Genomic DNA, 26,899 nt, shown 5'->3' with positions numbered 1-26,899 from the left:
AAGTATGATTTAAGCTGGTATGTCCACCAATCGCTGAAGGCATTTTCTAAATTCATCTTTCTCACCATCTTCAGCATTTCCCCCACCCATAGCCATCTAGACATTGCCTTAGCCTGAGCACTGTCTATGAAATTCAAGGGTTAATGGACTTGGCTATCTAAACAGGGACTGAAAGCATTGTCTCTGCCTGATTTCATCACTGCTCACAACAGTTGTGCAACCTTGGGCAATTCGCTTAGCCTGTCTAAGTCTCACTTCTTAACAGTTATGACAAAAACAATTCTTATACCTCATGAGTTTGGATTTAAAGATTAAATTCAACAGTACATGCCAAAGTGCTGAGAGCAGCATTGGCACATAAGCACTCATCATAAGGTTAGCCATCTCTTCAAAGTTTAAAAAAAATTCATAGCTTTTTCTTGTTTTGTTTTGCTACAATTACATTTTAAGAACTACTTTATAATAACTTACATTCTTGTAACACATGAAATAAGCTAGTATACACTCTAAAATATTGACTTAAGAGCAAGCCTTCCCCCAGCAGTTAACATCATACATGTCACAGAAAGTGTGCATAGTATGCTACCACCTCAATAAAGTATTGCTTTTTAATCACCAAAATGTATACCCGGCAAACAGTCTTTTAACCCTAGGGATGATCCCCTAAAACTGTTAAAGTCATTTGTATAAAGTGCTTTAAAGAATGTAGGACAGGTAAGTGATTTACCGCCATAAAATGTTTTCTTCCCGGTCTTGATTTCAGAAGTAGCCAAATGACTTTAACATATTTATTTCCCCCATTGCCTTGTCACTGTCATCAAAACCCCTTCAAAAGGCATTACAAAATGGACAGTAATGGCCTCGCAAATTCAGCTGTGCCTTGGAACCCTGAGGTTCCTCTCCCTTCAGAAAAAAAACATCGCAACCACAGGATTGAGTCTAAAAGCTAGCAAAAAAAGTTACTGTCACTCTAAACCACTTACCTCCTTCAAATCAATGCCTCTACCTCTACTCAGATGTTTGTGTTTGAGAAGTTCCTATTACTATTTTAATCCTTCCCTTTTTAAAATATGAACTTCTCATCCAAGACTCCTAGGGCTACTAGGTTTTTTTTGATTTGTAATCCATACCCTCATGACGCACAAGACTTAAAGGACACAGAACTGCAGAATATGCTGAAAAATGGTTCTCTTCTTGCCAAACCACTGACATTAGCTATGGGCAAGGGAGTGGTGGGAGAGGGAGCACAGATCTTTTCGAACAGACCACTTCCTCTCTTACAAAATTGGGAACATTATGAACTACTGAAAAAAGTTTTAAATCTCTTAGGGTGTTTGGAACCCTCTTTCATTAAACACTTTTGTTACATACAGATATATCCACACAGATACATGTACAGAGAAATTAAATAATTTGAAAACAAAAGCAGATAAACACACTTCCAAAATGCTAAAGATTTTTTTGTTTTGTTGAGAGAAACTAATTAACAACTCAGCTAAAGACCACAAGACTCTTCTCCAGACAGATGAAAAACAAACAAACAAAAAAATCACATGCACAATTTATAGAACTGGAACTAGCAGGTTTGCTGAGTCAAGTAACTTGAAAAAAAAAACTGCCTTGGGAAATTTGATCATTTTCAGGTTTTAGGCAGTGACTTCAACAGTCAAGAATTCCTTTTTTTCACTGAACAAGACGTGAGACACAAACAAGAACTATGATTGGTACATAGTCATTAAAGAATTTAACTGCAAAGTGCAAGTTGGTGGTCTAACATCTTAAAAGTCTGCTAGCAAATGTCACTGAATTAATTTTTCATTTAGTAACAGGCAAGCCTGGAATGAGAAAGGTTAGAAGGTAACTTATTCCATCAACAGTAACTCCTGCAATGATCCTAGGACTTTATTCCCACATCAAACAGACTGAAGGAAAAGCCTAACAATGTTGTATATTTAGGACCAACCATGCTGATGAAGAGCTTCTATGTCCCCACCAAGGCTGGGGTCATTCCACTTCACTCTGTGCTTCTTCCCTGCTACCTGGAAGCTCCAGACCTCACACATGTAGGTCTCTTGCTATAGTTGGAACAGCCACCCATCCCAGGGCAGAGTTAACTAGATGGACTTGAGGGGAATGTACAAATGAGATTGAGAAATGTGAGAATGGAAGAAAATGGGAATCTGGGATACAAACTGTCGTTAAAAACTGCCTTAAAGGTGGGTCACTATTACAAATAATTACACCACAATTCTAGACATTTTTAAAAATTTATTTATTTACTTATACAAGCACTGGTATAGTCAGAAGTGTGGGAGGGTGAGAGAATTCACCAGAGCCAGAGCGGGGAACAGAACAGGCAGACTGATGAAATACACTGCTGAGGGGAGCAGCAGGAGAGGTCTGCGCGCCATGTGGGACCCTCTCCCGGCAGCCGGGGATTGAACCGGCGCTGTAGAGGCTGCGGGCAGCTTCGCAACCCAGCACTCAAAGGCTGCGCCACCGGGAGGCCCCAATTCTAGACAGTTTTAAATGGTATTTTTATATGTTGAATACTTGCCAATAGGTCAACAAGTAGTGAGTGCAATTTTATTATTGCATTTGTTTATAAATTGATACCCGTATATCAAAGTGGCTCCCTTCAACCATAGCTCTTAGCAGCAACTCTTATTTTATTCACTTAAATATTATCTTGTTCAAAAAGGACATAAGGCATCTGAAATCAGCGTAAGAATAAGAAAAATAAAGCAAAGGCAAAATGATGATGTTATAAGATCCAATAAACCCAATAAATGTGACCCTTGAATCTTTCTAAATTGTCAGAGATTCTTTCTGTCAGGTAGTCATAAGGATAAGGCAACAGCTAGTAGACAAGTGATAATTATGGAGAAAGTTATTTTCAGAACAAATGGTCTAAATGAAAATGCACTTGTGCTTTTGTTACTGGTCTAAGACTGAATACAAAATGAATTCTGCTAAATCTTGTGTCTAATGATGAGTCTCCAATCATGGTAATTTAAGACACATAGCTAAGAGACTATGGAGGCACTTTGGAGAAACTTGGCATTAAAAAAAAAAATTCAACAGTCCCTCATTAATCCCAAAAGAGAAGTAAAAGGAATATAAAAATATTGAGACACAGGCCTTAATCTCAAAAAAGCTTAAAATCTAGTGACAGTGGTCCTCAAACTTTACAAATCTGCATATCAGAATCACCTGGAAGGTTTCGTAAAATTTAGATAGCTAAATTTCACTTCCTAGAGAATTAAAAGATTTGGGGCCAGTCCCAATTATTAGCATTTCTATTAAGTTCTCAGGTTGTGCTGATGCTGGTGACCAGCAACAATATTTTGATAACCTCTGACTTAGTGGGTTGAAAGGTCATAAGCACCTACACTCAACTAGCATCATACCCAGTAGGTCAAGACTGAATTTTCAACCTAACCACAGAAACAAGACAAGGATACCCACTTAACAATGCACTGGAAGTTCTAGCCAGAATCACCAGATAAAAAAGTAGAAAAGGCATTCAAATTGGACAGGAAAAGTAAAACTATTTGCAGATGACATAATTTTCTATATAGAAATTTCTAAAAGATCCCCATTCCCACCACACACACGCAAATGACTAGGGCTTTTAAGTGAATTCAGTAAACTTGCAATGTGCAACAGCGACACACAAGTCAATTGTGTTTCTATATACCAGCAAAGAACAATCTGAAAAGGAAATTAAGAAAACAATTCCATTTAAAACAGCCTCCCAAAGAAAACATCTAATAAAAATTTTAAGCAATATAGCAAAAGAATTATACATGTAAGCTACAAAACATTGCTGAAATAAATCTTTGAAGACATAAATAAGTGAAACTTAAGAACATCTAAATAAGGACTTGAAATTGAAGACTTAACCTGATTAAAATAGCAATACTCTTCAAAGTGATAGGAATTACATCCTATCAAAATTTACACTTTTTTGGGCAGAAGTGGAAAAGGTGATCCTTGAGCTCTTATGAATTGCAAAAAGCCCCAAGCTGACAAAAAAGAATGAACTTTGCCCCTTGTCTGATAGATGAAAAACTTAACTCAAAATGGATCATAGTTATAAACCTATAGCTAAAAAACAAAACTCTTAGAAAAACACAGGTACTTTTTCTAGATGTTGCTTTTAGCAACACAGTCATAACCACAAGGAACAAAAGAAAAAAGAGATAATCTGGACTTCATCAAAATTTAAAACTTTTGTACAACAAAGGGTATTAAGAAAGTAGACAAACAATAGGATGGGGAAAATATTTACAAACATGTATCTGATAAGGGACCTGTACTATAAATACATGAAGAATTCTCACAACTCACAAAAAGACAACCCAATTTAAAAATGGGCACAGGGCTTGAATAGACATTTCACCAAATAAGATACAGAAATAATCAAAAAGCAAATGAGAAGAACTATTATTACTCATTAGGGGAACACAAAATACCAGTCAGGTACCACTTTATACCCACTAAGACAGCTGTTCTCAGGAAGATGAAAAATAACTGTTTATAAAGATGCAGAGAAATTGGAATCTCTGTAAAATGGTACCAGTCACTGTGGAAACCAGTCTGATACTTCCTCAAAAAATTAAATCTAAAATTACCATATAACTCCATCAATGAGATGCCTAGGTTTAAGGGTAGAAGGGATTTGGGGAGCAACTGCTTAATGGAGGCAGGGTTTCCTTTTTGGGGTGATGAAACATATTAGAACTGGACAGAAGTAGTGATTGCATAACACCATAAATATACTAAATGCCAATGAATTAAAATAGTATAATGTAATGCATGTTATCTCAATATATATTTTTTTTAAAGATAAGCACATAACCAGGGAAATGTAATATGGGTCTTTAGGATTTATAGAGGTCTCACTGTTTTACAAATAAAGAAATGGAGGTCCAGAGACAAACTAACCAGCAGACAAGTGATGTAACAGAGTTTAGAACTGAGTTCTAGTTTTCAGCCCAATGGTATTTCTAGTTTTACTTTCCTTGGGGAATAAGATATTTTACTTAAAATGTTGTTGCAAAGCCATTTTCTCTCAAGGTATACGTTTCATTCAGAAGTCAAATACAGATGGCACATTTCTCTGAATGAGACACACGAGTCTTTTCAACATGTAACTACTACTTCTTCCCAAAAGGACACTGCCATTGAGGAAACAGGCTGGGAAGAGCAGAATTTGAGCAAAGAACAAAACCTTAGACTAGGAAGGCCTGAGTTTGAATGTGAGCCCTACCACACCTTGGCATGACTCTGGGCCAGTTACTCAAAACCTCTCTGACTGAACAGCACTTTTCTGACCTACAAAAAGGGATTATGCTAAGCAAAATAAGTCAGAAGGAAAAAGATAAATATCGGATGGTTTCACCTATGTGGAATATAGAGGAACCAAACAAAGAGCCAGGAAAAAGGGAACACTTGGAAGCTGACTGGAGATCTGAGGCCCACAGCAGGGGAGGAAGAGGGAAGGGTGAGGGGTCAAACAGGGAAGGGAAGAGCACAGGGAACTGTGGTGCTAGATCATGGGTGCTGTGGTGGTAGGAGAACTACAGGAACGACACCTGCAGGGAGCAATCAAATACCGAACAAAAATTAAGAATGATGTAAGAAAATAAATATCTTTTAAAAGGGGGGATGACAAGAGCTATTTCCAACAGTTATTCTGAGGCCAAGGAGATGGAACGCATACAACAACCTAGCACTGTGTCTTATCAAATCATGGCATTTTTTTAAAGATTCATTTTTATTAATTTATGCATACAAGAACTGAGGTGTAGGCCAGAGTGCAGGGGGTGGGGTAAGAGGATTCACCAGAGACAGAGTTGGGAGCAGAACAGGCAGATCTACTTAAATACACTGCTGAGGGGAGCAGCAGGTGAGACAAGGTAAGTCTGCCGCACCATGTGGGTAGCTCCTTGGCCGGGGATTGAACTCAGGTGGCAGCGTTGATAGACAGCATTGAGACTTAACCTCTATGCCACCAGGGAGACCCAAATGATGGTATTTTTGAAACAACTTTATTATTGTGCACAAGGGAAAAATACTTATGAACAAAGAGACTAATAAAGTGTAATCATTTACCACTGAGAAAAATCAAAATTACATAGTTTCTCAAATGAGCAAATTAATTTTTGTTCTTCACATTCTTCTAAAATGTTATTTATAGCTTAGAAATAATATCCTCCCTTAAAAATCGTAATGTGTTCAAAATACATAAATTATGATTATTAAAAAATAAGGAACAATGATGAAAAAGGGAAGAGTGGCTGCTTTCCCACAGTTATCTACTACCCCATCCCTAATCTAACCCTTGTCTATCTTTCCCTAATTTCTAGGAAACCAGAAAGTCAGGTATGCCTGACTTGGTAAACGTCCTAAGAGCGCTAAGTCAAAGGATCAACCTGTGTTTTCTAAAAGACCTCTCTGACATTGGCTTCGTTACAAGAATTTCTAGTCTGGCTCAGCCCTCTTCCTTAAAAAGTGGCAGGTGACCATAACAATAAATTGCCCCAAAACTAAACGTGCCTGTTGAAATGTTCCTGAAGTAAATAAATCACTACCAAAAAACAAAACTGAGTTACTGATGGAATTCACTCTCTTATCACTTAACAATTTTAAAACAAAAGACACTGCATTAGTTAACAAAACTGTTTTTGCCAATATGAAACAATGCCAGCTCTTTTCTTTCCAAATACTCGCCTTTGAGCTAATTTTGCTACTTACCTGCTATAAGAGCATCAGGAGTAGGAAGACAAGAGTTTTACTGTTCACATAAGACTAAACTTCATGAATCACAATTTTCTTCAATTTCAAGAAAAGGGAGAGATCTACCCAATCTACTTTATGAGGCTGTTTTAAGTCAAATAAGATGAAAAGTTACTAAGTTTCCAAATTAATAATATCTACAGAATTACTGTGTGACCACAGAGTGCACTACTTATATTAGTCAACGTTTTACTTCAATAAAATGTTTGTTGTATAAGATACTCTAAGGGATTGAAAGTCACACAGGGTTTTAAACAGATATATTGCCAACAAACTCCAACATAAATACAAGCAGCGATTGTCTTAAGAGATACCCAGAGTTCTCAGAGCAGGTCAATAAAAATTATCTGTGGGGTGGGTAGGAGAAACACACTTAAAACCCTGAAGTAACTGGCAATGACTGGTAAAAGAAATTGGTTAATATCCATTCAAAATAGACATGGTGACCTAACATGGTTTTAAAAGCTTGACTTAAACTCAGGGATACAGAAATGCAAACTCTAAAAGACTGTCAGAAATACTAGGTAGAATAAGAGAGGCTGGCAATGCAGACTTCAACTCCTGATTTTAAAACTCTAGGTTGTTGCTTTGTTCAGTTCAATAAACCTTTGCTGAACCCAGTCGAGTTGCCAGACCTTGTGCAGGATGCCAAGGACACAATGACATTGAAGAGAAAAGCATTTCTGTTCTTAATTATGGAGAGAATGGCATGCAGAATGAGTAATGCACAGGTGCACAGGAGCTCATGGGGCGGGGGGGGGGGGTGCGGGGGAGCCCAGCTTTGTGTCCTGCTTTTGGCCTGAGCTTTCTGTGATGGACACTAGACTTCACAGCATGGAGTCAGGCATACAGCCCAGATTCTGAAGTGCCACGAACACTTGGTGAAGTCTAATTCAGCAATAGGAAAGATTAGAGAAGTAACGAAAAGGCCTATGAGAAATGGTTTCAAGAAGTGGATCTTTGGGGGGAAAAAAAACAGAACAAAATGAACAGTGGTTCATAAATCCAGCCTGGTGCTCACAATGTATCTCCCAAGTCCCAGAGCCTTGGTCTGCAAGGTAAACCTTATCAGCCTACCAAATTAAGAACATAAACACCTACAAATAAAAAAAATTCATTATCACCCTGTTAGTTAAGCTTATTTAAATGAGTATTAAGATTCACTCTGTTTTGATTTTCAATATTGGGTTTTAAATGGCATATAACCCATGGATTTGCTTATTTATACTTAAGCCAGGACCTTATTAATTTGAAAACTCTGAGAAATGGTATAAATACAACTCGATATTGAGAAAGGGCTCCTGGTAGTTTACAAAGAAAAGTCCCCACAAATATTAACTGCAAAATAAAAATAAAGGCACCAAAAAAGAGCATTGCACTGTTCTTTTCAAACTCTTTAAAAGCCAGTTGTTCCTATTGTGTTCTTTTTCATGCCCACCCAGGACATCAGAGAGCTCCTCCCCCTTAATCATAAAGAACAGAGAATCTATTTTGCCCAACTACTGGAATTCCTGCTAATAACAAATTCGAGAGGAAGTTACCAGACCAAGGGAGTAGAAAAAGGTGAGCAAAATTTCAGCGACCCCTCCAACAGCTCTGTTGAAGGTAAACATTTATGAGAACAGGGGTGTTTAAAATTCCATTTTAAAGGTCCTAAAATAAACATAAGCTGATGTTTTAAGGAATAATTTTAAAGTGTACTAATTTTTTGTGGGGAAAAGAATTAGAAAAAGAGGATTATTCACCGAAAGTCACCGGAGTAAGAGCAACTAAGAGATATGCCACCCCTTCCCCCCATTACTCATGGGGGTCCTTATGATTTTAAAAGGGGTGCCTGTCAGTCTTCCAGCAATTTTATCTGCTCTCAGGAAAAGTTATGAGAGGGAAAAGGGGTAACAAAAACCTTGTCCACTCTTTCCTCCCCAGGACCTCACTCTACTCCATTTGTCCGGCCACAAGGTCCTCTACTCCCAGGAAGAACAGAGCAATAATAAGACAGGAGAGCAAACAGTGAATTTCATAACTCTGTGAATAACTCAGAGGTAAATATGCATTTCCTATTTCATTTGTGCTCTACTTTGCAATTTCAAAGTCATGCTCAGAGCAGCAGGTTTGAATACAGTACTGAAATCATTAACCATGATTGTACTCCTCAAGATTTGTTTTACATTACTCATCTGTTACAAAGAACATTAAAAAAAATCACCCACCTGAGCTGAATTACAAATAATAATGTATAGCTTTAACAACATATCATCACTTAATATATTGAGAGGCATTCAATTATCCAATGCTCGAGTTAGATTTTGCAAAGCAAACCTCAGAAGATCCTTTAACTGCTCTCAAGTTTGGCTCTTTTGTTGCCCGGAGAGAATGCTTGGCATAAAGGAGAGCCAATGACAACATTCTAGAGCTATTTTATTGAAAACATGCCAAATGGTTTACTAGCTTAGTTATTTTAAAGATTTATTTATTTATTTATTTATTTATTTTTATGCATACAAGAGTTGGGGTGTAGGCCAGAGGTGCAGGGGGTGAGAGGATTCATCAGAGACAGAGTGGGGAAAAGAACAGGCAGATCTACTAAAATACACTGCCGAAGGGAACAGCGGGCAAGACAGGTGAGGTCTGCTGTGCCTTGTGGGTCAGTGTCCTGGCCAGGGATTGAACTTGTGCTGCAGTGGCTGCTGACAGCTTCATAGTGATAAAAGTTAACCCCCTGTGCCACCAGGGAGGCCTATTTTTTTTAAGTTTTGGGTTTTTTTTATTACTAGTTTAGTTATTTTAACTCATGTGCTTCAAATCAAAAGCTTGCAGAGAAATAAATGTCTGGGATCCATGATCTAGAACTACTAGAGAAAAAGAATTATGGAAATGAAAAAAATATGAACCAAATGTTCCATAAAACAACAAAAGTCACAGTTTATCTACCCAATGTCATATTCTCTCCATCTAGAACGTTGCTTATGATCATCCAACGTCAGTTTGGAAGGTGTCTCAACTAAAGACTGGCAATCTTCTGAAATGAATGTAATTTTACAAAAGTGTTTGATTGCTAATAAAAATTGTCTAAATTGTGCAGTGGCTGGGACCTAATAATGGGCTTTGAGATGACTAGTTCAATTTATAGTTCTAGTTTCTACCTTAACTTAGCCACTCAGAGGCAGCCAGGAAGTAAATGAGAGTTCCTGCAGACCTGCCATGTTTACACAGCCTGTTGCTTTTACTCTGTTATTTAGGCGGGGGTGGGGGATGAGGACCAACAGTAAACAACTACTACAAATAAGTTAGGCTCTCCCACATTTGAAGTCTGATCAAAGGCAGTCAGTAAACACCTCCAAGTAATAGCGAGAAGGTTAGGTCACCCTGGCCGGCTATTTTCTCAGCTATAAAAATGAGCTGACCCAGTTATTGTCCGAGGGGTAGCCGACTGCTTTATGGCATATATGCCTTCTAGCCCTGGCACATGGGTTCCAGAGAAACAATTTTCCTGAACAGGCTACGATTTCACTTTCAAATATCAACTGTCCATCCATTAAGGGGGCTTGAAACAAGTTAGACAAGAGGATCTTCACTTCACTAGTTACCAGAAAGATCTCCTCGCTGATTCATTGCTGTTTTTCCTAAGGGGAAAAAGCAACAAGCTTTTCAAAAGGATCAATAAATGTTAAAATTACCTCATCCAGACAACTGGACCTCCCTACTAATAAAGAATGGCCAGGACTAGGCCATGTTAGGATAGGTAAATAGGAGAAAGTGAAATTATAAACATGCGCAATAAAAAAATTACATCAAAATGGGAATTCAGATATAGCACTATCAATGGTTCATCAGGAGCATAACTACAAACAAGTACACGTGATAAGTGAACATGAGCAGGTCATAAATCCTTTCAAGAAATTAGGATTCTATCTCTTCCTTCCCAGACATGACTGTTTAAACTTTGTGCATGAGAAGATGAGAATGTATCTTTTACCTCTCCTTATTTTCATCACTGCTTTTGAGAAAAGCTTTATAATGTCTCTTCCCCCTGATTTCACCTATAAAATAATTTCCGCATGCATATGTGAACATGTCCTGAGGGTCAATGAGACACAGGTTATCCTCAAATTTACCAAGGGATCATGTGCACTTTCAGATTAAAAATGTTCTGATCATGGCTATGAAGCAGCGGGTCTGTTAGGTAATGTGTTGCTAGAACAAAGCAAAGAACAGGTAATAAAGAAAAAGAAGAGTCTGAGGGAGAAAGGCTGACCCTGTATTTGAAAAGGCTGTCAGAACTAGACAGAAGAAGAAAGCAGAAGAAAGAAATAATGTGGTGGATTGGAGTGAAAACTATAAACCAGACAGGACAACCACAACCAGAAAATATATGGCCACAACTAATCTTAAATGAATTGTTTTCTGACTCAACATAAGTCATGAAAACCTCTGTAATAACAGCACACATGTGATATTTAAAACAGCAACTCATAAAAAGCTCTATTGAATCCATGAGAGGGGTATTTTTGTTTAATTCTTTTCTTCAATCCATGCCATCAAAACCAAGTGGGACTCTGTAAAGAGATGGGATCCTATTTACAGGGATATGGACAAGTCACCCGACTTACATGTTACTTGTTTCAAATACAAAGTAAAAGAAAACCTAATGATTTCTACCTTCCTTCTAAAGGGATATGCCACAAGTTACTGGTAGCATTTAGCACTATGCTTCTTGCAGATTCTAGAAAACAACTATCAGATGACAATCCCTAAATCCCTTCCTGCTATGATCCTCAAATGTTAGTGACATTCAAATCTAGGATCTTTTGAAAAAACAGATTTCCAGGCCTCTACTTTCTTTTAAAAGCTACCCAACCCTCCTTCCTAACCCACAGCCACACACTTCATTGATTTCAATGTCCATATCCTACAGGAATAAGAACCTAGAAAAAAAAAATAAGCGAAAGGAAGAAGAAAAATGAGCACACTCAAGAATCTTGAAACATATCTTATTTGTAGTTTCTTTAAGCCCAATTAGCTGACTCTTAATTTCAGTATAATATTTAAAAGTGAAGAGGGAGAAGACAATAGAGTTCCACAGATTTTATCCATTAATGGGTACTTAACTGAATATATTTCAACTAACAAAGATGATTATAATTTGGCTAAAAATAGTCCTCCAGCTTTAGTCATAATAAAGTAACTATTATACTTGCAAGGTAACAACAAAATGATCACAGGATTTCATATAATAAAGAATTATAGGGCTGCCCCGGTGGCACAGCGGTTGAGCGCTGGGTTGCGAAGCTGCCTGCAGCCTCTGCAGCGCCGGTTCGATCCCCGGCTGCTCCCTGGCCACCAGAGGAAGGTCCCACATGGCGCGCAGACCTTTCCAGCCGCCCACTGCTCCCCTCAGCAGTGTACTTCGGTCCTTCTGCCTGCTCTGCTCCCCGCTCTGGCTCTGGTGAATTCTCTCACCCTCCCGCGCTTCTGACTGTACCCAGTGCTTGTATAAATAAATAAAAAAATCTTTAAAAAAAAAAAAAAAGAATTATAATACTCTATTAAGAAGCGGTCCATGCAATTACAGCATTTATTTATATGATTACTGGTCAACTATGATATGATTACTACCAATCTAAGAATAGGTAAAAAGGTAGAAAAGTTGATAAAATCTTTAGCTGACAGCCAGGTTCACAGAACTGGAATTCCCTCGGGGGTGGAAAGGATCTGAAAGGTTATCCAGTTCAAGTCCTCTTTTAATACTTAAATGCTGAAACAAATTTCTAGGAAGTTGTCAGAATACTTGATGTAACATATCATTTACTTTCTCAAAATGCTGCAAATTCCAATTTTTAGTAACTTTAACTGACAAGAGGTTTTCCATTTAACAATCAGATCTCAAGTCCATTCCTAATGTATACGAATTAATAAATGTATGGCCATAATTCCATAAAGCAATCCTTCAGATTTGTGGATACATATCACTAGGCCTCTTCTTTTACAGACAAAGCAAAACCACTTGGGATCTCTTTACTACACTTGACCCTCTTTACTACATAACTACTAAGGACTGTGAGCAAGCACTGCTCATAACTTCACCCATCCCTGAAATGTAACCACACATCATACCTGCCACCCACAACCACCCTTAATCACTGCCTGGCATCTAGAATGGCTGCCCATAATCACCTGGTGCCAGGAAATTCCACGAGACATTGGTATTTGAATTCACTCTATACATTTAAATATATTTTTCACATATACATATTATGATTAATTTTTGTTATTTGTATGAAATACTTTAGAGATTTAGTTATATTTTAGGTATATTTATGCATCATCATACAAATTCAAGACAAAAAGTTCACTTCATGTGATATAATTTCATTACTTGTAACTATAGCCCAAAGGGTTTTTTTTAAAACAGGATGATCGGGCATAGAAAAACAAGGCAGTACTTTCTAATTTTCAGTCCCAAATCTTGCAATCACATCAGTGGCATTATTTCAACTCTCTAAGAATGTGCATAAAAATAATGACTTAATGAGTCTACATATGGGTAACACATCTAAAAGGCAAGTAACTTCTCAGCTGACATGTCTCTCTCGAAGCAGAAAAAAGAATATTTTCTTCCGTAAAGGCTTCGTTTATTCTTCTCAATACCCATTTGGGTATTCATTCGCAGCTCTTTTCATATTTTGTGAAAGTCTAGAAAGTTAAAGCATTAAAATGCAGAGTCTTAAGAAAATGAACACTTAGGCCTTTTAAACCCTAAAACAATCTAAAATTTATTCATTTTAGTGAAAAACATCAATAACTTGATATCTTATTTCGACACCTCCTGCCTAACTCCTGTCCCCAAGAAGAAAAATGGATATAATAGTTTATAACCCATCTAGAAACTTAAAATTTATTAAATTTAATCATTTTTAACAAACCAGTATAATTCAAGATTATATTCTAGAAAGGTTTTATTCAGAGATGCTTCTTCTATTTGATTTTGTTATTTTAAAAAACAAAATTATCTATTTGAGAGAATCTGCTTCTTTACCTCATTCTGGAGGTTTTCATGGGGATTGCTCATGGTATGACCATGTTGTGAGGGGATTACAGCAACTTATAAAATACTAAACTAATGAGGTTCTCAGGGGTATTAACCATTCAAATAAATAAAATGAAATTCATTTATGTCTATTAGTGATCCAAAGTTTAGATTCTCTAACTGTAGCCCAACAGAACAAGGAGAAAAAAAAAAGATTCATCTTTTTACATTAAGTCCAGGGTGATATTTTCATAAACATTACCTTTCACCAAGTACAAAATACTATCAATAAGACAAAACATCACTTTGTATGCTACTAAAAAGAAAAAGTGCCATTTGATTGCATCTAATCAATAGTCAATCAATTGTAAGATGCATGCCAATTTCAAAAATGTTAAGATGGGAGTGGAAATGTGTTTTTTAAAATTAATGAAATAGAATATACAGTTTGAGAAGAAATCAGAAAGTTCAGAATCCCAATCTATAGAGCTCTCCAAAGCTATCCAGTGGTGGTATAATCACACTGGAAAATCACAAAATTCCCATTAAAACCCAATATAGGGCCTCCCCGGTGGCGCAGCGGTTGAGCGCTGGGTTGCGAAGCTGCGCGCGGCCTCTGCGGCGCCGGTTCGATCCCCGGCTGCTCCCCGGCCACCAGAGGAGGGTCCCACATGGCGCGCAGACCTCTCCTGCCGCCCGCTGCTCCCCTCAGCAGTGTACTTCGGTCCTTCTGCCTGCTCTGCTCCCCGCTCTGGCTCTGGTGAATTCTCTCGCCCTCCCGCACTTCTGACTGTACCCAGTGCATGTATAAACAAAACAAACAAACAAACCAGCAAACAAATAAATAAAGCATGCCTCTATAAAAAAAAAAAAAAACCCAATATAGATCTATCAAAAGATACAGTTGTAATCCTAAAGTCTCACAAATAAAAGTCATTTCCTGCAAAAAATGTGTAAGATATAACTACAGAGTAGAGCGTAATTCATTTAATAAATGCACTCTATTCCTTTCTCCTTTAACTTCAAATCTGGTTTCACTGACATTTCACAAATATCAAATAAATAACAGAAATTACAGGAGGTAAAGTGATCAAAGCGTCTTGTAGGTCAGAATTGGTCACTTTTTGCACTGATGTTCTATGGGCTTCAGACTGCTGAGCTTTTCTTTGGTAAGTCTGATAGGCTAGCTTTCTCTAGATGTATTTAATGATTTTGTGACTAGTGAATTTAGTAGTAATTTAGTTATAGGAATCAACACATTTGTTTTACTTTGGTTAAATTATGTAAAAAACAATTCTTACATGTTTTATAAATACCCAAAATTAACAAAAACATCACTGCCTCCTTGAAGAGACTGGTGGCTCATTGCCTACTTCATGTAAAACTGAAAATAATTTCTGAGATAATGCATGAATCTAACTTCCTCATATCCTGAAAGCATAAAACCATTTGTCCAGAACTCTTAGGACAACTGCCTAGCAAAGCAAAAAATTTACTTTAAAGAAACACTTGGTATCTCTAGATAAGCTGATAGTAAACAGTGCTATTAAAGTTTGGTCATCCCAAGCACTCTACAATTTGATTTGCATTAAAATGCCATGTGTTATAACTAAGTGTGTTTTCTAAAATTCAGTCTTGGCATAATGAAAAATATTGCTTTATTGCACATTTTAGAGTGCTAGATTCTCCTTAGTGTCATTCATCCCTGGGAATATAATAACAAGTGAATGCCCTCTCTGCTAAAAATTTAAAAATTGTATTGTTTTCTCCATTTGCTTCCTACCTACTTTTTGTCATGCACTCTTACCCACCCCCCAAACTTTGGAAGAAGGGAGGGACTTAAAATACTTTCATTAAAAAAAAAAAAATTTCTGACAGTGGACAGTATATCTAACTGTTGATGCTAGAAATGCGTGATAAAGTTTGAATTATTATTTGTTGGGAGAAATGCCAAATTCCTCTAATTTATGCTTTATTATACCTATTTTTGTAGCTTCCAGGTACTCTTGTCACAATAGTCTTATTAAAAAGTGCGTCATAGAAAAGGAAGAAATAAAGGCTCTGATTTTAAATGCCAAATATCTGGCTAAAGCTGGAATTTACAGATTGAGAATTACCAGGAATAAACAAATAAAAACTGGAGCAAACTTTAGTTTTGGAGAAATATTATAATTTCTGGATAGGTTTCATGTGCTCGCTTGCAAAAATCTTTAAATCAGCTACATTGTTTAGAAACTAGATAAAATAACAAAATACAGTATATGCATCTTTTTATTTTTATAGCTGATTATAGTCTCTAAAATGTATTTATTTTTATTATTTTTTAAAATATTTTATAGCTGATTATAGTCTCTAAAATGTACTTATAAATAAGCTTCTTTCTGATGGGCTCCTAGAAATAAAGGACAAAACTTGCCTGGAGGGATTCATGCAAAACTTTGAGTCCTCTTTACTTGGTGCAACATTTCAGATAATCGGTAACTGCTAAACATAGCATTAAGAGCTGTAATAAATATAACTCCTATAACAATGATCCTAAAATGTCCAATTTCAATTAGCTCTATGGCTGGTTGCCTTGAAAAAAAAAAAACAAATCGTGCCACCAACAGTCACATTTTCTTACATTAGGAAAAATAGACTAATAAAACTGTGGCCAGTGTTTCCTCTCTTCCCCTCTCATCACATTATAAAGAAACATATGGTTGAATTGTGTATATATATCTAATTTTCTTTTTTCATATATAGCATACAATTATATGTAAGTATCCTCATTTTATGATAAGATGCCTTATAACAATTCATTGACTTCAAGTTACCAATACAGCTCTGAACAAAAAGTCTTACCTGGTCCCAGCTACTAAACCATAATGTAACTGAATCACTTTACAGTAACAGCAATCAAGGATTGAATTATATATAGAACCTTCTCAGTCATAAAAATGATTACAGAAGAGGGACAAATACATTATCCTTCTCAAGTGAGCTCAGCTTCCAAGGACTCGGATTTTGAGGACCTTTAAATATATCTCCCAAACCAAACTCCAAGAATTGTTGAAAACTTACCAAGCATAGAAAAGTGGTTTTGACATAGATCTCACGACCTTACTGTTCTAGATCCACTTACAAGCTCCACTAGTTGTGAAAGCCTAGGCATATCACTAAAACCTCTCCATGCCTCAGTTCCTCATCCAAAAAATAAAAAGTAATGGGACCAAGCTGAAGAGACTAGGATGAGGTGAGTTAGTAGCTATAAATGCTTATAAGAATGCCTGGCACATGCTGGCTCACCAGACGGTATAGCTGAGATCATCACCATTACACTACAGCCACAATTGCCATTTTCCCTCCTACCTAACTGTCTGACTATTCCTGTTACAGGCCAGTTTTAACCAGTAAAATTAAAGACCCAAATTTTTATGACAATGGGTAGTGAGAAATAAAAATATCCAGGCAGAAATGATTAATGCTAATATACAAACATCACAAGTGGTTGATAGTATAGGTTAATACAACAAAAATGGTGATTTCATTTTAAGCTTGTTATCAGGTAGAAACCAAAAAATTATTTACACCAGCTAGGCAAAAAAACAAAAACAAAAACAAACAAACAAACAAAAAACCCCAAGGTTGCTATCTCATTGACTAACAGAAAGCAATATAGATCATTGCCACATGGGGATCTACTTTTCCAGTCATAAAATCACCTGTCCTTCCTATCAACTGCAAGAGCCCTCTTCATTCCGCAAAGGTGCCAAACAAAGTTTGCCCAGTGTTCAACAGGTACTTGATGAACAACTGAGGCCAAAACAGATGTGTGCTCTCCATGACATGTGCTAGTTTAGCTGCAACTCCAGTCAACAGTGTTAGTCCTTCCCCCAAAAACAAGCAACCAAGGCTTCTAAACTATAAAATATAAAACAATGGATTACAATGTCTAACCTTGTCCTATGAGTTGTGTCCTCAATTCATGCAGAGAAAACATCCTGCTAACAAGTAGACTTCATTATAAAAACTTCTTTATATCAATTTTTTAAAGAAATCATCCAGGTGAAATAAGCTCTATTACCCATTTACTAACATAATTATGAATGCATTCAATGCTTTGGGAGGCGTGTCCATGTGTAAGTGAACAGAAATGAAACATGAGTTGGAAATTCATTGCTGAAAAGTTTTATTTTGCTCAGGAGACGTTACAGGCGTAAACTCACAATTCTTTCTACATACCAAGCCAGCCTGGTTTGTTTACGAAATCTTCGCCATAAGTGGCCAGAATAAAGGCATTTCAATGGGGCTGTCTTTTACTTTCTTCCTTTTTCTCTGCCCCTTTCTCATTCTCCTTAAGAAGCATCTCTGAGGCATGCTCGGTTTCTAAAGGTCTGATGAGACTATGGATGCTACAGTGAATGCTGAAGTCTGAAAGAAATATTTCTCTCTCCCCCTCTTTGAGTCAGAAAATTCTCAACACAAGAGGATCCATTCAAGGCATGATGGAGTGCCTCACAGAGGCAGCAATATGTTCACAGTTGGCAAACAGAGATCTGTTTGGACAGTGAGCACAGCCTCCACTCAGCAAACATCAGCTTTCCTATTAGTTCACAGCAGAAAGAACCAGACGCTGGCGGGCCTTCTTTCAGACTCCAACACCACTTTGGGACAAGTCTTCTAAACAAAATGCCTTTGTCACAATTCAGTGGGTCCCAACTGCCTTCCTAGAAGCTATGTCTGTCAATTCACAATTGCATTTGGGCCCCAAAATCACTTGTAAAGACCTGAAGGGAAAAAAGGAATGGAGAAATGCCCCGATTTCCATTTAAAAATAGACAAAGAGTGACTCAACGACTTTATACCAATCAGCAAGCACCGCAGCAGGCAAGGTAGGCAGTATATGGTGAATCTGTAGGTGCATGGATGCTGTCAGCATGGTAATCTGGAAGAACTCCACAGAGAAGGCTGAGTAAATGAAATAGCAAACTCACTGCTCAGTGCGTGTGAATGTGATATACCTTCCCGTAAGATTTCAAAACAATAGGTTTGTGCAGTTTCTTAAGAATTGTCAACTCTGAAATACAGCAAAAATAGGATCTCTAGCTCTACCCAAACTTTCATCACATCCTCCATGTCATGAGTTTAAAAAAAAAAAAAAAAAAAAAAACATATACACAAAGAAGACAAACTCACAACCTGTCATTCTTTTTCCCTACTTTGGGCATGAACTTGATATGAGCACTTACTCCTACAGATTTGACAGAGAAAGTTGCTTAGTATAAATAGGAAATCAAATAAAAATGGGAGTACAGCATAAAAATATATCATCAACATATTCGTATTACTAAGATTCATTTGTTACCTCCCTATCAATAATATTTCTATGTATGTCAAAAATTAAGGGATTGTCTCAAAAACCAGAGAACTCCCTATGTAATATATTTCTAAGAGAAAACTAAGCTTACTGAGGAAAACAGTTTTCCCACAGCCTGTTTTTGTATGGCCTACAAGCTAAAAATGGGTTTCACATTTTTAAAGGTTGTAAAGAAACAGAGGATATGCATCAGAGACCATGTGTCCACAAAGCAAGATATTTACTACTTTGACCTTTACAGAAAAAGTTTGCCAACCCTGCTTTAAACCATTAAAAAGCCTCAAATAATAACTGATGCTTTTTAAGTCAAATCATAATTGTGAATCCAACTTATAAATGTGCTTTCAAATAATCTCTTCCAGGGGTCAAGAGACTTAGGAAAGATGAAAATGACAAAGCTGACAGAAAAGCCTCACCGGGATTCTAGTTGTTGTATGAGCAATCTAACAAGACAATCCTAAGACTTCCTAAAAAAGCAAACTCTTTATTCTTTATCCTTTAAGAAGGTACCTAATAAACAGTTCAACTTGAGAAATTCCTAACTTAGCAAGTTAGGAATAATAACCACGTGCCCTTGCAAGAGAGCGGTTCATTGATTTAAAGTGAGGCAGAGGATATGAAAAGAAGTAGCTAATAGAGGGAAGGGATCTTTACTTCTATTACATGGTCTCCTTGTAGAATGTGACAAAGGAAATACTGACCAAATAAAAGATAATGTAAGGTGGAAGGCTATGCTTTTATACAAGTTTTGTTTACCCCCTCTGTTCGCAAATACCACCTCAGATAGCAATCTTTTTTGATGAGTAAAGGGAGAAGGTTCGCTATTAAGGGAATGCTTCAGATTCCACATTTCTAGCCAACAAAATGAACTGTCATAAAAGAGTGAGGGGAGAAAAGGCTAATAAGAAATTCTGATGCTATAATTCAAGCTCCGACCTCAAGATGACTGACATAACTTAGTCTGAGAATCCAGCAAATGTGATTTGCAGTCCAGTTGCCCAGTAAGGACAGTTAAGAGAAAAACATCAAATTCTCATTGGGAAGGCTGCCAACTTCTTAGGAATTGATCATACATGCATATTATTCTAAGTATAACATGTACCCAAGTTATTGCATGATACAAAAATGCATGAAATAGGGTTGTCAGGTAAAAGACACACAGGATATACTCATTTAAAACTCAGATGCACAATAATTTTTCATGTGTTTCTAAATGGCTGCATGAGAAACACACTAAAAATTATTTCTTGAGTATCTAAAATTTTAGATAGCTAAAATTCAACTTTAAATGGGTAGTCCACTTTCATTTGCTTAAATCTGGCAACCCCATGATGAAGAGATGAGGGGACCCTGATATCTGCTAAAGAATTGCAACTTTTTAATACTTCACAGACTTGCAAGGGAAGGAACTGGTGAGGGTGACTTATGACAGTGTCATTGTTTGTGCAGAGAAAAGGAAGGTTGAAAGACCAGGCAAGAGATCCCCACTGATTTACTCAGACAACCACTGGGAAATAAAACACCCATGACAGGGAAATCCTCCAGAGGAGTGAATAGATTTACCTTACAGCAAGGTCACCCTCCAAGCACAAAGTGGCAGAAGAGCACAGCTGAAGCTAACTAAAAGGCCCATACTTTACCCCACACCCACCTACCCACGCACATACCCACTTTCCTAGTATTATCTAAGTGGTAGTGTTAAATTATTTAAATGGAGAAATGAGAAAAATCTCAGACACTAAATGATCTGGAGAGCAGCCAGAATTAGGATAGAAAAACTGCACCCTATGCTTCCCATCCTCCGACCCCCCACCCCAGTATGGGCTAGTCAGGGGCTATCTTGAGGGGGCCCTTGGCCAGAACTCTGCCCACAATGGGTTTCCAGTAGCACTGCTAAGAGAGCTTCACAGTAGGAGCCCTTGGAGCGGGTGGCTGGATGGGAATTCTGAAAACATGACTGGCCCAATTATTCCCAGAGGGAATAGACACAAATCATAAGCTATCTTAAGTATAAAACTCTGAAGCTTTGTTCGAACAAGTCTACCAAGAAGTTGTTTTTAGCTAAAAAGTGCTTTTCAAACTGTAATTTCCGCACACATATGCAGTGATTACACTGGCAACAACTGCCACAAAACTTGCACTTTTACTAAAATTAAATAAAGGGTAAAGGTCTTTACATACACTTTTGAAAGAATAGTCATTTTTTAAAATGCTCCTCTCACCTCTCCTCAAACTACAAGATTGTTTTTATTGACTTTTCAGGTATAGAAAAATTTGAGACACAAACATCAATGCACTGATTTGTTCAAACTCTAACTCAAGTGACAACTACAATTATATATATATATATATATATGCAGCCTTTTCTTAGATAAGACTACTATAATAATGTTCTCAAAAATAAAATATTCTTGACAGTTACCATTACTTCACTCGGTATATTAAAATCATGAAAATAACACTTCACTGACTTCCTCCTCCTCCTGTTCCCTATCCAAGGGAGGCATCTCAGGGTTCCGCGATCAGTGGGACATGGAGAGGGAGAGCTGAGTGACGGGGAAAGCCAGTGTGGAGATGTCCCCACATGGAGTGTCCACATAAAGGGGTGGCCAAGCACAGTCAGGCTGAGCACAGCATCACCCATGGTGGCAGTCTGGCCCTGGGTACACGATCTGAGCAGGGCAAGGAAGGTATCTAAGTATTGAGGCTAGCTGGTCTGTGCCAGGGAGTAAGGCAGGGGAAGGTTACATATACAGGGAGCCAGACTCCTCACTGCTATAGGAATGAGCTTTACAATCATGAAAAGGAGAATTAGAATAAATCCATCAAGGGTTGGATAAGAGTTCAAAGTATCAGCATACAATCTAAATGCCCCAGAGCAGATGAGTGAATCAATAAGGTACAATTTTTTGAGGGAGGAGCACAGGGGACTGAAGTGATGGTGCAGGGGTGCACTGGTAAAGGAAATTCTATGGGGACTACACCTGAGGGGGTGGGGGGAAGCAAACATTGTTTAAAAATGAACAATGATGTAAAAATATATAAATAAAAACAAAATTAAAAAAAAAAAGAAGGTATGGTACATTTACATAATGGAATACTACTCAGAGATCAAAAAAGATAAATTCGTGCCATTTGTAGCAACATGGATGGAGCTGGAAGGGATTATTCTAAGTGAATTGAGCCAGGAAGAGAAAGATAAATACTGGATGGTTTCACTTCTATGTGGAATCTAGAGAAACCAACCAATGGATCAGACAAAGGCCGACCCTTGAAAGCACAACACAGGTCTGAGGCTTTTAGGAAGGGAGGGATTAAGGGGGTGGGGGGTAGAAAACAGATGGGGAGGAGAGCACAATGGACTAGGGAGGAGGATTATGGGTGCTTGGGTGGTGGATAAACTATGGTGACCTGAGGAGAGAAATCCTACATTGTGAAAAAATAAACAATGATGTAAAATTTAAAAAATAAATAAAAAGGAAAAAAAAAAAAAAACAGTGGGGGGAAAAAGTTCTTCTAGGGATCATAATGCTCCAATTAAGAATCCTCGACATTCTTGGAATTATTCTTGGAATTCTTCCCAAACCTTTATCATTTGTTTAAGAGAGAGAGAGAATCAGCATAAACATACAGATTTCAATATGTAGCATATGATGAAGACATATGTGCATGTACATGTTTTAGGCCTATGTATATCTATGTGAGGGTATAAGTACACATATATCTATATACACACAATTGAGTATTTTCCAGCTCTGTTCATGCAGAACACTTGAGTGGTGCAAACTCAATGGTAATGGACACAGACTTATCAGTCAGATCGTGGCTTCCAAACATCATTCTCTACTTAAGGGAACCAGGATTTCCCGGGGAAATGGTTAAGCCAAGATTAGGACATGATGAGGCCTAGAAAATTTCAGGATGAGTTTAGAACATCTTTTTTCACCAGTAAAGAAGTGTTCAGTGAATGAGGGAACATGTTAAAAGGACACAAAAGCAAGCCTGAAGAAACTTTACTTGAGGTTCAAGTTAATATTAGTAGTGGATTATGATCCACTGGTCCGTAATTTCAGAAGTATGAAAATCACAATTCTGAGAAAGACTATAACAGTCCCAGTCTCAAAGAAATTAAACAGAAACACTAAATAAAGGCCAGATGTGATTTGCACTGAATGTTTCTTTTATAAAGGATCTTATGGGGACCAATGGTGAAACCTAAATGGGATCTGAGAATTAAATGACTGAAATCATGTGTATATATAGATATTATATACAAATACATATATACATAAACTTTCTACATATATACATTTTCTAATTTTGGTGGTTATATGGGAGAATGTCTTTTTTTTTTTTTTTTTGGGAAGGAAATACAACTAAAATATTCAGGGTTAATGGGTATCAAGTGACCAATTTTCTCTCCAGTGGTTCTTTGTACAATTGAAATTATACCTGTACTATTCAAATACAAAGTTGTTTGTACTATTCAAATTATTTCTTAAAAAGTAAGTTGGTTTTAGCCAATAAGTTCTGTAGGATATTTCATACTCTACTTGCATCAGTACTATAAATTTAAGGTTGTTTTAAAAGATGAAAGATTTTTTAAAGCATATGTTTAACCCAAACACATAAACAATGCCCACTTATTGCCTCATAGCCTTCTCAGAATAGGGAAGAGGAAAGCGAGATGCTATCTTTCTGATTTTATAAGACGTTAAGGCTGCCCTCAAACTCTAGACACCCTTCTTCTGCTCAGTATGAAATGTCTCAGCACACAACCCCAGAGTTCAGGTCACAGAATGAGGCATACCCCGTGACACCATCCACATTCCACCCTCACCCTCCTTTTCATATGAGAAGACAAAGCCCCAGAGAGCCCAAGAGTTAGGGCCAACATCCGGAAGACTCAACTACAGACTCAAAAGAAAAAAATAGAAATGCTATAAAAAGTAAAGCACACAATAAAAAAAAATTTTTGATTTGAAAATTCTTCGCAGCTATCGAAAGTATTATGTAGGAGGCCTAGTCAAATGCCAACTACTTAAACTATAAGATTTCAAGAAACAACTCACAGTTCCCCTAAAAATGTCCTCTGTGATATACTTAACATTCTACATGTACAAAGGCTCACAGAAAGTGCCAGGAGTCCTACCAAGGATGCCACATCATCTCATCTAATTTTCACTACTCTTTGAGGTACAGTCTGCTATCATCCCTCTTTTATAGTTGAGGAAATTGAGTATTAGTGTTATTATGTAACTCATTTCAGGTCAAAAAGTTTGAGGCAGAAAACCCAAAATTGAACCCAGACAGTCTTGCTCTGAAGCCTGAGCTCTTAACTGCTTGAGCCTGCTGCAGAATGCTTAACAAGCTCACCCCAGCGCTGAGGAGGACTGCTGATTCAACTGGCAATACTCAAAGGAGACTGGTGTCAAAATGCGAGTAATCCCTATTGCATAGTCCATCTGACATGCTTGCTTAAAAGCAAGCAATTCAAAATGTAGGTGGGTATTAGAAGAAAATGACATAGAGAAAGAAAATAACAGAGAGAAAACCCCAAGTTATCCAATATGATCAAAGTTCACAGCACAACTTCTCAGATCCTTTCAAATATTAACACGTACTGGGGAACTCTGAAGAATCTGCAGTGATGGCAACCTTATCTGAGATAGAAACCTTCTGACATGGCACAAACCGAACAGAAGTCAGGACCCCACCTGAATAGAATCTGTAACTGAGTAACAAGTCTGGGTACATTTTTAATATAATGATACTTAGTATAGCATTTGTTTTCCTTTTTTAAAATAAAATGTTTAAGTTATCTAATAGTAAGAACAATTTATGTCCAGTGCCTAGAGTAATTTCAGTTTATTTTTTCTCACTATCTCAATCCAAAACTCATCTCTACACTGTTAAGTGCACTGCTAAGAATCACTCTAAAATAATAAAAATAGAATGCAAAGAGAGGGATAAATATGTACTATTCAATATATAAATCATTCTAACTTATACTAGTAAAAATAGCTTTGTATCTTAGGTCACAACTTTTTAAAATAACTAAAGATTATGATATAATTTAAAGTAACTTGAACTTTTTTTTAATGTCAGTTTTTACAGATTCCGGTTTGTTTTCCTTCCTGGTGAAAATTAGTTATATAACTTGGGAAACAAAAGCTATGAGGCCCTTCCCAGCTCTGATTAACCACCTCTCAGCAGTGCTAAGGAGATCTAAGGCGCCATTGCTTCACCAAGGCAACTTGATAGCATAACAGGTTTCTTAGCAACATGGTAGCCACAGAAACCATTCACCAGGGCATTAGAATTAGGTTACCCACTCGGGATGAGGCCAAAGGAATAATTTAAACTCATTAAATCTATAGACCTAAGGTAACAAGAAAAACACCAATTTTTTTAATGCCATCTGTTATTTACCTACAAAATTGGTTTCTTATGTGACTCCTCACTACTAGATTAGAGGAGTCGATATTTAGAAAAGAAAATCCCAAATTCTATCATCGATCTTTAATGTTCGGAATAAATTTAATGTTCAGAAAAATAAATCTAGAAACTTGAAGCTAGGAATATGATCTATATCACAATTAGATTCTTTTCAATAGAGTACATCTACCAACATACTTATTAGCAGTACCATGTACAATATTTTGAGATGATTTTATAGAAGCTGTGAGTTATAATTAAAATACAGAAAATGAAAACTTTGAAGTCTGTATGATTCTATTTGAAAAGCAAATAACAAAATCACAGTCATTTCAAATTCATTTATAAGTCAATGAAACCAGTGATAATTTGCTTTTATGCCAAATTTTATATAACCATTTGCTGTCCCCATTTATGTAATATAGTATTTTTTATATATATTTAAAGAGCAGGTTTATTAGGGAAAGGGGCAGAAGAGTAAAGGATACTTGCATAAACACAAGCAGCAGGAAGAGCTGCCCCAAAAGGGGCAGGTTTGCTGAGAGAGGCCTTCATGGTCACAGGCGGGTGGCCTTGAGGAGAGCTGCCTCCACTGAGGGAGGTCAGTGAGGAGAAACCCTGGCAGGTACAGGTCACAGGCAGGCAGGAGGCTGCTGCCCTGCAGACGGAGAGAGCTGGTGAAAAGAAGCACCTGCATAGGCACAGGTGGGCAGAGGGAGTGCTGCCTATGTAATCTAGTATAAAAAGGAAAATAAATTCATGATTTTTATGACTATCACTTTCCATACAGTACAAACTCTTTTTGTTGAGGAGCAGATATTTTAAATTTCAATCAAGAGTTACATGAGCTTCCATTTTATAGTCTTTACAACCCTAGTTATTTCCATTGTACCTGAGGTTACCTATAACTCATAAAAACAGAATATTTCTCCAAAATTCTGTTTCCCTCACCAAAGAAAGTATATTCCAAAAGAAAGCAGAACTGGTTGTCAAATGTGGTATTTATCTTTAATAGGGACATGTAATCTCATTCATAATCAATCGCTCCTGGTTACATCTTATTTCATGTGACAGGTGAAATAAGTAAGTTCATCTAAGACACGATTGCATCATTTAGCCTCACATTTTTGCAGCTCTGAAAGTACCTACTAGAGTACCTGGCAAATAGGACTTCACTGACAGCTGGCTGGCTGAACAAATATGTTACCCTACCACAGTACAATTGTTACTACAATTTTCTAATTTTATGTGCTCACCCATAATTAGCATTC

General features: G+C 37.2%; 1 protein-coding gene across 8 annotated transcripts in view; it reads right to left on the bottom strand.

Moving 5' to 3' along the window:
• FNDC3B (fibronectin type III domain containing 3B) overlaps positions 1-26,899 on the bottom strand; it is a 316,053-nt gene that overhangs the window by 147,453 nt on the left and 141,701 nt on the right. The window contains exon 1 of one of the 8 annotated variants that reach the window (XM_054700367.1): positions 25,397-25,453. The exons of 6 other annotated variants lie outside the window; for them this stretch is intronic. The gene's annotated coding sequence lies outside the window, so the exon portion shown is untranslated. Of the gene's footprint in view, positions 1-13,385; positions 13,498-25,396; positions 25,454-26,899 lie in introns of those variants that run through there. One more of the 8 variants, XM_054700366.1, reaches the window with a different exon arrangement.

Source organism: Talpa occidentalis, unplaced genomic scaffold, assembly GCF_014898055.3.
Source record: "Talpa occidentalis isolate TD23 unplaced genomic scaffold, MPIMG_talOcc4v2.1 talOcc4.4, whole genome shotgun sequence".
NCBI lineage: Eukaryota > Metazoa > Chordata > Mammalia > Eulipotyphla > Talpidae > Talpa > Talpa occidentalis.
The sequence above is the reverse complement of the archived record's forward strand: the minus strand, read 5'-3'. Positions and strand labels throughout refer to the sequence as shown.